The sequence below is a fragment of the Micromys minutus genome (genome assembly GCF_963924665.1).
Source record: "Micromys minutus genome assembly, chromosome: 25".
Taxonomy (NCBI): Eukaryota; Metazoa; Chordata; class Mammalia; order Rodentia; family Muridae; genus Micromys; species Micromys minutus.
In genome coordinates, this window is record NC_137960.1 from 25,958,696 (window position 1) to 25,973,457 (window position 14,762).

Sequence of the window (14,762 nt, forward strand, 5' to 3'; positions counted from 1 at the left end):
CTGCCTAGGAATGGTGATGCCCACAGGGGTCTGAGTTCTTATACATCAACTAGCAAACAAACAACAACAACAAAACAAATAAAAACAAAAGCAAGCAAGCAAGCAAACAAACAAAAAACCCCACAGACACACCCACAGCCTAATCTGATGAAGCCAATTCCTGAGTTGAGGTTCTCTCTTCCCAAGAGTATCAACTTGACAACCAAGATTAGCCTTCTCACAAAGACAGCCAAAATGGTTCCACATTGGGTAGCAGAAACTGTAGTAAAAGAAAAGATTCCTCTCCTTCCCTACCACTAGGTTCAACAGAAAATGTATTAACAAGAGAAAAACATTCACACTTACTTAAAATGTTTTCCATGACAAGAAACAGTAAAAATAAACACTCAGACAAGTAAGACTGTGAAATTCTTATAATAGGTTTTAAGAAAATTATAAAGAAAATGATTGGACAAAAGAACATATTATAATGATAATAAATTGGAAAGCACATGTGGTTGAAATTTAAGAAGGGCAGGCACAAGGCCTGTCATTGGGTGAGAAGGAAGAGTAGGAAGGAACAAAGTTTTAGAAGGGGGGAGGGAAGAAGGAGAGAGGGAGAGACACGATGGAGGAAGATGAGGTTGAACCTCTCTGTGTGGTGCTACATTGCTACAGGTTCTTATAAATATTTTATAAGGGATGGATTTGTATAGAATGATCTGTCTCATCTAGATGGGCAAATCATATTAAATCATTTGGCTCTTGAGTTTATAGTGTGGACGATTTGTGGAGTGTAAATTTTATTGATAAAATCTAGGATAGAGATATTGCTGAACTGCAACTTTCTGGAGTTTTGGGGTTGATGGGCTTCTTGGAGTATGGGCAGAGTTTGTGGCTAGCAGAGAAGTGGCCAGGAGAGAGACTAACCAGAGGGTGGCCTTTGGGTGAGATAAAAATAATGTTAATTCTATATGGCCCACCGGAACTAACATGGGAGAGATGCTGCCGGAGTCAGAGAGTACCTGGGGACAGCATGGTGTGGTGATGCGCTGGAACTGGCCGCTGTCCCTTTTAATATTTACTGCAACAAGCACATATCAAGGCCTCCTTCAGAGCATGTGGTGATCTGTATTGTCCTCCTCTCTCCGAGTATAGAGGGGGTGTCTGGAGGGAGGCTTTGTGAGAGAGAAGAAGAGCAAGGGAGTAGATGAACATGACCTCGTGCTCCTGTGTGTTCTCAGATGTGACATTTATTGAGGGTAGCATGTCCACACCAACTGTACACATATCTTTTATTCACCTGATGTAATCATCATCTGAGACTCACTGCCTCCATCTGCTAACATAGGCCTAGTCCTGGAAGCTTCTAGCTTCTGTACAGTCTTATCCAGATCTTAAATGTCTTCAGCCTCTGAGACTTACTGCTGAATAACTTCACTCGTAGCTTTTTCTGAACTCACCTGTTCTGGCTAAAACAGTTCTCCAAGCTGACTGATTCAATCTGGCTTCTTTCTCAGCCTCTGACTTTTTGTTCTGCTTGACCACAGACTAACTCTGGCAATGTGTTCTAACCTTCTGGCACCTTCTCATTCTCTGGCTCTTTCTACCTGTGTCTAGCTTTTGCTCTTTCTGCACCCAGTCTCTGTACTTGTCTTAGTCAAACTGCCTTCTCTCCTTTGTGCTCATCTCTCTTAAGTAGCCTCTCTTTTCTGATCTCATGAGAGTTGAACATATCTTATCCTGTCAAATCTTTCTCTCATCCATCACTTTGTTTGGCTCTCAATATGATATCACTTTCAAACAGGTGTGCTTCCTTCTACAAATGTCACCTTCATTGTACTAAGGTTGTGTCTGTACTCCAGCCAGAGGGATTAAAGGCCTGTGCTGAGGCTGAGACACACCACAACTAGAAGTAGATTGTTCCTATAAACAGTACAATCTCAGGGTTCATAGTGTGATCCAATATCGTGCAACAACCAACATTTTAAAATAAATCTGGAGAAAAAAAGAGGAAAACATCCTGTAGATGCATATAAAGTTTAGTGGATCTGTAATTTGTCTACTTGGCTAGGCTGAACTGTTTCTAGGAATCCTTTGTCTGCAGGTCTTCTACGAGAGTGCACGACTCCTGAGGCTCTTGTGCAAACTGGAGGGCAGCATTGAAGTAGCATCTTCTACTTTATACACTGTGTTGCTTCTGGCTCATCTTGTAGGCACAGATATACAGTCGGTCCCACAGCTGATCCACTTTTTCTATATCTTTTTCAACTTTTCTAGTCCCTGGGACAGACATACATTTTGCTTTATGATAATGTACGTTAGCTTTTCCTTCAGGACTTTCCTACCAGCTTGGGGCACCAATAACTAACATGGGTTTATCTGACCTTGCCCAAACTCATGTTTTTGAATTGGCATTTGTATAGAGTGGTAGAATGATTACTGAAGGCCCAAGACCTTGGTTTCTAGCTCAGTACAGTTGGTGGGTAGTAAAATATTAGGAGGCAGAGCTTGATGGGAGGGCTATGTGTTATTGAAAGCATGACCTCAAAAAAGATTTATTGGAACTCTCTGTTCGGCTTCCCAGGCATCATGTGAACAGCATGCTGTAGTATGCACCTCTATTCAAATATACTTCTTCCCACTGGCCCAAACCTGCAGGGCTAACCCATGGATTAGAAACTCTACCATGTGAACTAAAGTTGACTTCCTCCTTTTATAAGCCAATTGTTTCATTTATTTGTTATAGTAATAAAAAGACAACTAACATATGTCATCTCTTGTGTGTAAACATGTTCATGTGTATACACACGTACATACACACACATACATACACACATACATACATATACACATACACACATACATACATATACACATACATACTCATACATACATACACACATACATACATATACACATACATACTCATACATACATACACACATACATACACACAAATACATACACACAAATACATACATATACACACATATATACACACATACATACACACATACATATACAAGTGTGTGTGTGTGTGTGTGTGTGTGTGTGTGTGTGTGTGTGTGTGCATGTGCACATGCATGTGTGCATGCATGCCAGAGAACCTTCTCAGGTGCTGCTTCCCACTTAATCTTTTGAGACAGGGTCTCTCACTGAACCTGGAGCTTATCAATTTGGTGAAAGTTCTCAGTTACCAGCAAGGTCCAGGAACCCACCAGTCTCTACCTCTCCAGAGCTGGAATTATAAACAGACATTGTTTTACCTACTTTTTACATAGGTGCTAGGAATCCAAATTCAGGTCATCTTGCTTGTGGGAAAAGCACTGTATCCTCTCAGCAATCAATCAATCCAGTCTTATTGCTCCCTTTTAATAAGTCTGGATGTCAGTTAATTTTCATTTCCTAAATTTATGAGTTTATACCATTTTAACTCAAGCATAGTACAGGGCTAAATATTATCACTCAAACTCTTCAGCAAAAACAGGTACATAATTTATTCTTTTGGTCTGTGAGTATATTGGTTACTTAATTGCTGTGATAAAATACTGTGACCTAAAGTAACTTAGGGAAGAAAGAGTTTACTTTGTTTTTCAGTACTGGAGGAAGAGTCCATAATGGGAGGGGAGTCATGGCAGCAGGAAGCTGAAAGAACAAATCATCAACCACAGTTAGAAACAGAAAAAAAGTAGAAGGGTGAGGTGATAACCTCTCACAGCCCATCCACAGTGATGTGCTTCCTCCTACAAGGCCACACCTCCTCGTTACTTTTCCAAACAGAGCTGTCTGCTGAGGAATAGGCGTTCACATCTGTGCACTCTGAGAGACATTTCTCCTTTAAACTACTACAGCAACATTAATATTCTAAGTATCCCAATTAGTGACATGGGTATTTTCTTAATTACCATTTTAATAGTAAGCAAGTAATCAAAATGATAGAAATATGTTGTTGCTTATTAGATAGTATATGGGTCACTAATTTCTGCTGATATAACACAATTTATTAGAGTAAGATAATTATTCATTATACGCATTAACTTATGGGTCAGTAAGTCAAAAGTCGCCTAGGCTAGTCTTGCCAGAGGTCAGTTTGCTGTAGGTCTTCATCATCGACTTAAAAATGCTACCTGTTCTGCTCTGTTCATTGCAAGCTGATAGATGTATCAGAAAGCAAGGGAAAGATGTAAGACTTAAGTAAGAGTATCCCGTATACTCAAGTCTCATAGCCAAGTTAACTCACAGAGTAAATTTGGAAGTATGGGGTGGGAAACTGAGATTTCTAATTCATAATAAAGAATATTTATTTGGTCTTTATCCCCGTTCGTAATGTGAAACTGGAGCTCATGAAATTTCCAAAGTCGTATGAGATCATAAAGATGAAAAGAACATCTTTTGTTGCTAAGTCTCTTTCAGGCATAGCTGAAGTTATGTCAATGTGGTGTCATTTGGCAACTCTCAAAGGAAGGAAACAGGTTAGAGGATTGGAAACTTCAGGCAGGCCTCTCATTCACCCCAAGGCTTCTTTCTTTGCCTGTTTGCAATTGCCAGCACATCTGTAGGTGGGGAGCATGATTGTTGCCAGCAGCGGATAGTTTAATTCTGGGGACTCTGGTGAGGGTATAAATTTGAGGCTCCCAAGAGGGCCTGGGTAGTTGCTGATTTCCCCTGCTGATGCTTCCATTGCTGTTGTGTTTGCTATCGCTAAATTGCTGGACTGCCAGACTACTGGGTCGCTGGACTTCTGGGTTGCTAGATTGCTGTTTTGCTGCTGGTTTCCTGTTGATTTGTTGCTGACTTGCTGGACTCCCAGATATTCTGACTACGAAGACTGGATTTGCCCCAAAGAACCTGATGACCCTAATCAGTAGGGAAGTAACATATAGAATTCTACATCCCCTTTCCAATCTAACCTTCTTTCTCTTCTACCTAGTGTTGGGAGGCTAGAAGAAATTAGGGTGGAATAAGGGTTGGAATGGAGGTAGAAGTATAGGAACCCAAGAAAATTAAAAATTAACACCAACACTGGGCAAATAGCTCAGTGAGAAAAATGTTCCCCACATTAAGCACAAAGACCTGAGTTCAGAATCCCAGCACCTGTGCATAAATGCCAGATATAGAAGTTTGTGTCTATAACCCCAGAGCAGGTGGCCAGAGACAAGCAGATTCCACAGGGTTTACCACCTAGTCATTCCAGTCAATGCCTGAGCTTCTGCTCGGTGAGAAGAAACCCCCTCTCAAAAAAGTAAAGTAGAATGTGATAGAAGTTAACCAGTGTTGACCTAGCATCATCTGCACACTGACATCCACTGTATCTACATACACACATGTGGGTACAGCAAACACACACACACACACACACACACACACACACACACACACACACACCAGAAACCCCGATGTACAGCTCTTCTGTTAGAACTGATAATGTGGGACTGAGATTCATATTAAGAATAGCACCAATTTCCTGGACCCGAGCTGCTTGTGCCTAATGTGTTCATGGTGCACCTTTCTTTAGGTGATCAGGGAACAACCAGCTGAGGAATTGATTGGGGCAGAGGAGGGAAAGCCCATAGAAGTTTTCAGAAGTAAATCACTGAGAGTGTTGCTAGCACATGAAGAAGGAATGTTTCCAGCTCAGCAACAAACTTTGGTTTTTAGGCAGGAAGAACCACAATGTTTCTGAGGAAAGAAGACAGAGTCAGGTCTAATTATGGGATTATTGTGGCATCTCTTAAGGACATGGGAGTGTTGGGGGGCTTCTTTCAATTAGTCCCACATACTATAAATACATCCTGTTGAGAGAGTAAACCGAAATGAGAAGGCATCTTATCTCCCCTCTCTCTTCCTGGGTGCAGATTCTGAAAAACACTATTCACCGAAGGAGGAGATGAGTAAAAACAATTATATTTTAGAAACCATAATTTATCTCTTGAATCCCTTCCAAGCTCATTGCAAAACCCCATAGCATCCTATCACTGAAAGCATTTTAATAGTAAATGTATTGGTTTGAAAAATAAAAGTAGATGCTTTCCGTAGAATTTGGCTTCCAGACATGAAGGTATTCAGTTTTTTCTCTCTCTCTCTCTCTTTTATTTTTTATTTATTTATTTTTTTTATAAAGAAAAACATTTAATTGGAACTGGCTTACAGTTTCAGAGGCTGAAAAAAATCTAAAAGAAATGTGTATAAGCTATCAAAATTAAACAATTTAATAGATAATTTAATGGGTTTCTAACAAGGAAAGAGATTGAAGCAGAAATCAAAAACAAAGCAAAAATACTCCCCCCCCCCTTAACTAAAACAGTCTGGGCCCAGGTAAATTCACTGCTGAATCCTATCAGACCTCAGACAAACAAATGAAACATGCATTTCAAATGATTCTATAAAAACAAAACAACAAAACTACCAATATTTTATGGGACTGGTATTACACACCTGCACGTGCATGTTCACACACACATGCACAAGCAAATACAACTAGAGACCAAGCTTCTCAAGGATGATTTACTATAATCAAATTGGCTTCGTTCCCATGATGCAGGGATCTGTAATTTGCTGGCCAGCTTCTTCCATGGGGCGAAGCCTTCAGGACATTCCTTCTTCCCAGATCTTGGTGAGGACCTCCATTTGTGGTGCCCGCACTACAAACAGCTACTCCATATCGGGCGAAGGCCTGAGGGTTTGAAAAAAAGATACAACTCAATTATTCATGTTATCAGAAATGCTTTACTCCATCTCCAACTCTCTTTTATTTTTAATCCTTCGATTTTTTTTTCTTTTTTGTGAAACATCTTTTCTCTTTGTAGGGATGGCTGTCCTGGAACTCAAACTATGGACCAAGCTAAACTCAGACTCAGAGATCTGCCTGCTTCTGCCTCCCCAGTGCAGGGATTAAGAGCATGTGCCAAAACCACCTGACTAGTATTTAGGTTTCAAAATTAATTTTTCTTTTTTTTCTTTCTTTCGTTTTTTTTTTTTGTTTTTTGTATGTAATACATTTTTTTTTTTTTTTTTTTTTTTTTTTTTTTATCCCAGCGTTTTGGGATTTTTTTTTTTTTTTTTTTTTTTTTTTTTTTTTTTTTTTTTTGCTGTGAAGAGACACCATGACCATGCAACTTTTACAAAGAAAAATATTTAATTGGGGCTGGCCATCAGTTTCAAAGGTTTAGTCCATTATTACCGTGGCAGGAAGCATAGCAGCGTGCCAGCAGACATGGTGCTTAGCATCTGAGAGTTCTACATCTTGATCAGCAGGCAACAGAAGCTACTGTGAGCCACACTGGTCATAGCTTGAGCATCGGAGACCTTAAAGCCCGGCTCCACAGTAATAAACTTCCTCCCACAAGACCGCACTCCTTAATAGAACCACTCCCTATGGGCCAAGCATTCAACCATATGAGTCTACGGGAGCCATTCCCTCTCAGAACACCAAACCCAGTGAGGTCAGCAAAACTGGAAATGATACTAAATAGTTGAGAAGACTGTCACATTTTGTAAAAGCAGGAGAAAGCACACACCCAGAAAAATCTTCCTCATCATTCTCTGGGTATGAAGCCATACTACTTTCAAGACTTAAATATTGTCATCACATAATTCTAGACACGGGATAAATATTTGGGTGCTTTATGAGGCCCTTTCACCTACATTTAGGCAAACAAACAATGTTACATATGCCAAAGTTAACAACGTTTCTGAACAATGTTTCTGAGCACAGAGGGTGCTGTGTCCTGTACCAGGTGGACCCAGCCCTCAGATGAACTAGGATAAGTTTTTAGAGGAGCCAGAGACCACCAAGACCAGGTCAGAAGCCAGGTCTGCCTATTGTATAGGTACAGATCACTGAGGTACAGCTCCAGGCCTCATAAATTTTTGCTACAAGTTACATGAAGGAGAGTTTTAGGTGATTTTTCCCTCCACTTCAAAGAAATCCTTCATTTTCAACAAAGCCTGATGTCTGAGCCTTCCTTTCCCTAAATATTGTAGTGGCAAACCAGTATATAGTTATAAATTCAGGATGTTATAAAAAGAAGTGCAGCCAAAGGGAAGCATACACATCATAGCTGTGATTAAAAAAAAAAAAAAAAAAAAAAAAAAAAAAAAAAAAAAAAAGGCACAGTAGGCCTGATTAAGTCTGCTTTAAAATTCTGCAATAAAAAGCTGTGTAATCATCACCATTATCCCCTGTTGGCAAAGTGTGTGTCTCTTTTGATCATGATGACTTCATAGGAGTAGAGAGTACTAGGAGAGGTTGAGAATCCCTGGTCACTCTTATTACATAAGCACTAAGTCTATAGAAGTGCTGGGTCGATGCTTTATTTATTTTATTATAGGCCCCCAGCTTTACACAGGTTTAGAACTGCCGAGAATGTTGAAGGCACTGTCTGTGATTGATTTCGCCAGAGATGGTATACAAAATAACAGCCTCACAATCAAAGAGAGCCATATAATTCTTTCTCCTCCAAGCTTAGAAAGTAAGATGCAGCTTACCCGGTAGAGGGCGCAGCTAGCATGCATGCGTGCAGGGGTTTCTATGACTACAGCAGCCGGCAGAGTAACGATCCAAGGAGGACTTTTGGCTCAACACGATTAAGTAGCCGGAGATGGATCAAACTTCAAGAGTCTGTCCCCCAACTAAGCACAACACAATTTGGTCAAAGTTTTCCTGGCAGTAACCAACTCAATCCCATATGCACAACAAAGCTTATGAGTACATCAAAAAAAAAAAAAAAAAAAAATCTTTCTAAAGTACATGCGGCATCTTCTATGAAGGTGAATTTTCTGTATTATAAGGGTCTGCAGAAGGATGCACTGTGGCTTTGGTTACACAGACAGTGTGAAGGTCACTAGATTAGAATGGACGTCCACTCCTGGCCTTCTAGGCTGAGAACAGATTATGCACCTCTCCCTTTGAGGGGGTACCCCTGTGTGTTGAGCCTTCCTCTTTTCCCTTGTGCTTATCTGTGAGCACAAGGAACCCTGGACCTTCACACATGATGCCTTAGATGCCACAATCTTCTGCAGACTGAGTGCAGTGTGGTTCCTCCCTTCAAGTGGTAAACCCAGGAGGACCAGGAAGGTCATGGTCACCCTCCATATACATGAGGCCCCATGTCAACAAATCGAAAGAAGAAAAAGGAGGAGGGAAGGGAAGCTGTCAGGAAAGTGTATTTTGAAGTCATACTAATTCTAATTACTCATCACTGAATTAAAATGTTGGGAGAGGAACCTTTTCTTCTAGGCCATTTCAAGTCAGGAACTGAAATGCATTTGGGAGAGGTTGAAAGGGAAAAGAGGCCTTCCTCTGCAGAACTGTCCATGGTAAAAGCTCAGAGAGAAAAGGAAGAGCTGTGGGGAAGTTGGGGGAGCGATTCCTGCAGGTCTTGAACTTGGCCTCTGGGAGAACTGATGTTTTCTGCACTGCAATTACAGCAGCTAATTCTCATCAGTCCAAGAAGGCTGGTAAAGAAAGCAGATGACCTCTCTGCATACCCGTAGAGAAAATGATGTCTCCTTTCCGTTGTTTACTGGGTTACATACAAGAGGTTTCCATGGTTCAGGCAGCCATGGTACCAACAATGCAAAGATCGCAGAGTAAGACTGGAGACTGAAAAAAAGGCAAAGAACCGAGGCTGTGTGAGTCCCAGGACTTGCTTCAGAAGAGAGGCGAACAGGAGGAGAAGAGAGCTAAGAACTCAAATCCAGTTGGGTCCTGTGTGAATTTCTCCAGCCATTTAAAGCACCTATGGAATAGCTCCATTCACTAAGATCAAAAATAAGAGCATTTCAAAGAATGCTGGTCATGGGAAACGAATGTAAACAAAATGACCAAGCCACAGATCAAAGAATAAAACAACCATTGAAAATTTTAATCATTTTTGCTCTCTTTTGTTTTGTATAACTTTTTAGTTTTCAAGTTTTTTGTGTGCATGCCTGACTGTATACATGCGTATAGGGGTGGCGAGAAAGAGAGAAAGAGAGAGACAAAGAGAGACATAGTTGAATTTATATATATGTTCATCAGAGTTTGTCTTTTTTTTTTATTGGATATATTTTATTTATATTTCAAATGTTATCTCTTTCCCAGTTTCCCCTCCATAATCCCCCTACCCTATACTCTCCCCCCTCACCCATCCTTTCTTGCTTCCCCACCCTGACATTCCTCTCACTGGGGCATCAAGTCTTGGCAAGACCAAGGGTTTCTTCTCCCATTGATACCCAATAAGGCCATCCTCTGCTACATATACTGCTGGAGTCACGAGTCCCTTCATGTGAACTCTTTGGATAGTGGTTTAGTTCCCTGGGAGCTCTGGCTGGTTGGTATTGTTCTTATGGGGTTGCAAACCTACAGTTCTTTCAGTCTTTTATCTTTTTTTTTTTTTTTTTTTTTAACATTTAGCATCTTTTAATTTGCATTTGTTCTTACACATGCAGGTACCATTCATCACCAGAGCACTGTTAATCCCGGTGTGCAGATGAGTTGATGAAGTTCAAATACCGATCAATACCCAGTGACTAAAATTAAGGCTTTGCTGTTTTTTTTTTTTTTTTGGCATAAAACTATATGAATTTATTTTTGTCAGTACTTGATTTTTTTAAAGGTTTGATAGTATACATTGAAATCTTACTGGTTACCATAAACATAAAGTACATGTAAAACCAAACATAGCATGGAAGTAGTCAAAGTTTTTTTGGTGTGTATAGATTAAACATAATGATTTTTAAATACCAAAAATTGCCACAAGGCTAACTTCCTAGCTCTTGAGTTATTAATGATTTAAGGTCTAGGTGTACCACACTCTGAGAGGGTGCTATATACTTGTTGTTTTCTAAGAAGGATTGAGACTTCCACTTTTTGGCCTTTCTTTTTTTGAGCTTCATATGATCTGTGAGTTGTTTCTTGGGTATTCAGAGCTTTCTGGGGCTAGTGTCCAATTATCAGCGACTGTACATTATATCTGTTCTTTTGTCATTGGGTTACCTAACTCAGGATGATATTTTCTAGTTCCATCTATATGCCTAAAAATTTCATTAAGTCATTGTTTTTAATAGTTGAGTAGTACTCCACTGTGTAAATGTACCATATTTTCTGTATCCATTCCGTTATTGGACATCTGGGTTCTTTCCAGCTTCTGGCTACTATAAACAAGGCTGCTATATACATAGTAGGGCATGTATCTTTGTTAAATGTTGGAGCATCTTTTGGGTATATGTCCAGGAATGGTAAAGCTGGGTCCTCAGGTAGTACTATGACCAATTTTCTAAGGTACCTCCAGACTGATTTTCAGAGTGGTTGTACCAGTTTGCAATACCACCAAGAGTGAAGGAGTGTTCTTCTTTCTCCACATCCTCACCAGCATCTGCTGTCACCTGAGTTTTTGATCTTAGCCATTCTGACTGGTGTGAGGTAGAATCTCAGGGTTATTTTGATTTGTGTTTCCCTGATGACTAAGGATATTGAACCATTTCTTTAGGTGCTTCTCAGCCATTCAGTATTCCTCAGTTGAGAATTCTTTGTTTAGCTCTGTCCCTCGTTTTTTAATAGGATTATTTGACTTCTCTGGAGTCTTTTTGAGTTCTTTGTATATATTGGATATTAAACCTCTATCAGATGTGGGATTGGCAAAGATCTTTCCCAATCTTTTGGTTTCTTTTTGTCCTAATGGCAGTATCCTTTGCCTTACAGAAGCTTTGCAATTTTATAAGGTTTAATTTGTTGATTCTTTATGTAGAACATAATCCATTGGTGTTTTGTTCAGGAAAATTTTCCTTGTGCCTATGTGTTCTAAGCTCTTTCCCACTTTCTATTCTATTAGTTTGAGTGTATCTGGTTTTAGGTGGAGATCTTTGATCCACTTGAACTTGAGCTTTGTACAGGGCAATAAGAATAGATCCATTTGCATTCTTCTACATGCTGACTGCCAGTTAAACCAGCACCATTTGTTAAAAATGCTCTTTTTTTCCCACTAGATGGCTTTAGCTCTTTTGTCAAAGATCAAGTGGTCATAGGTGTGTAGGTCCATTTCTGGATCTTCAGTTCTATTCCATTGATCTACCTGCCTGTCTCTGTACCAAATCCATTCAGTTTTTATCACTATTGCTCTGTAAAACAGCTTGAGGTCAGGGACGGTGATTCCCCCAGAAGTTCTTTTATTGTTGAGAATAGTTTTTGCTATCTTGGGTTTTTGTTATTTCAACTGAATTTGCAAATTGCTGTTTCTAACTCTATGAGGAATTGAGTTGGAATTTTGATGGGGATTGCATTGAATGTGTAGATTGCTTTGGCAAAAGGGACATTTTACTATATTACTCCTTCCCAATCTATGATCATGGGAGATCTTTCCGTCTTCTGAGATCTTCAATTTTTTTTCAGAGACTTAAAGTTCTTGTCGTACAGATTTTTCACTTGTTTGGTTAGAGTCACACCAAGGTATTTTATATTCTTGTGACTATTGTGAACAGAGTATGTCTTAAAGAGACCACAGAAGAGTGGGAGGTGCTTCTTCTGTTATTTTCCACCTTATACCCTTGAGACAGGCTCTCTCACAGAACCTGACAATCTTCTTGTCTTACCCCCACCCCACTCAGTATTGGAGTTATGGAGCACTCATACATGTAAAGAAAAAATTTAAGACAATCATCATAATAAAAATCATGGCCAAACATAAGGGCATGCTTCAGCACCTGAGGAACTCCAGGGCACCGTCATACTGAGAACACAGGCTGCAAGTCAGAAACTATGGGATACCCAGGATGATGTCTCTTGTTTCGTGATGATGTTTAGACATAAATAGGCACAGCTGACCTTATTTAAAATGTCTATATTTTCCCTGGCAAGTTTTTTGCCTTCTTTCTCTTAAAATACAGCTGCAAAATTTCTGTTAATTACCAAGTTCTTGGCCAGTTCATGAATTTTGTAACTTTAATGCCCCAATCCAAATTTCTGAGCATTTAAAGGATCTGAAAAAACAAAGTGTTTGCCACTCATATATGAGAAGCTGAGTTGGATGCCCAGAGCATATGAAGAGGCAGAACTGCAGGAGCCCCACTTTTCCTGTGTAAAGACAGGGGTTGAGACAGGAGCATCCCTGGAAGCTTTCAGGACAGTTAGCCTCATGTATACAGTAGTAAATAGAAAGGCATCAGTTCCAACAGTTAGAAAGCCGTTGATACCCATGTTTGTCTTCTGACTTCCACATGCATGGTGTAGTATGCAGGAATTCATGTTCACACACACACACACACACACACAACAATGCACTCAAAGGTTGAGTTAGAAAGAAAGACAAAGGAAGACAGAAAGGAGCAGAAAGAGAGAGACAGAGAGACAGAAAGAGGAAGCGTTTAAGGTGAAAAGCCTAAAATTTCCTGTTTCTAGGTCTTTAGTACCCTTGTCAGGCAGAACTCTTACTTGGGGTGTTGCTAGCCACACCACTATGGACATAGTACTTGTGCTCCTTAAGAATAGAAGGTCTGCAGAATATTTATTATTTAATTTTTATTGTTTTCAATGTTCATTTGCTAAACCATATTCTTAAATATCTATATGTGGACCAATCCAGTCAGGATCCCAGCACTGACAGGAAGAAATGGACACAGGTTCCGTCCTCCAGTCAAGAAACTATTTTCAACTAGGAGCTGCTTGTCAAGGAACCTTACTTTTCTCCAGTGGAGTCTCACGAAGTATATGAGTGAGCCCCCATGCCAAGCAGTAGGTGGACAATGCAAAATAAATTCAATGCTATTTTTGTAGACTTTTTGTCTTAGACTTCTTCAGGCATTTTTTTTCTTACTTTTTTTTCTTGCTTGTATAGTTTGGCTTTTGTTTTTAGTGTGTGTGTGTGTGTGTGTGTGTGTGTGTGTCTGTCTGTCTGTCTGTCTGTCTGTCTAATGAATGATGAAGATGTGGGGAAGACCTAGGAGAAGTAGGGGAAAGGAAGAAGGCATGATTAAAATATGTTGTGAGAAAAAAAATGTGGCTTTTTTTTCAATCCAACAATATCTCTATGTGTGATATACTTTGATAACAACTTTCTAGATTTAAATTTAGCATCCAAGTATTTAAAGCAGGTATTTCTACCACAAAGAACAGAGGATAAACTGACTCAGTAGTTCCAAAACAGTCAAGCAGGTAAAAATGCCTGGAGATAAAGGGTAACATATATTTTGATTTTTTCCTCCATTTCAGAAGTACTTACTACATGCCAATCATTGTTCTATATCCTCTCCTATAATTCTTTTTATTTCTCTACTTATGGTGAATGCACCCATCCATATAATAAGATTGAAGATAATACTTTTCCATAAAAGTCTCGACAACTGGTTATACAGGTAATTTCAGCTCATCTATTTTTTAAATAGATTTTTTAAAGTGAATCTCTAATTTAACTATTTGGTGGCCTATCACCCTTGAATGAAAAAGACAAATTGGATCTTAAATGTGTTTTCCAACCAAGGATTTTCTTTTGCTCTTGGGTCATCAAGACGTCAACTTAAAGATGTGAGCTCTTTCTAGGACAGAAAGCATATGCAGTAGAAATTATCAACCATTGCTGCTTTGGACTGTTAAACTCATTTATTTTATTCTTGAAATAGCTTTTAGATACAAATCTTCTAACATAACTGCTACCAACCCTTCCCACATAAAGCATAGTTAGAATCCACATAGATTTTAGCTAAATGTTCTGGGGAGACTGTCAGACAGTGATTAATGAATTATCAGGCAAAGAGAAGCTGCCTCTGTTTGTTGCCAGGGTGCTTTGACACCCTTGGTTGCCATGGTG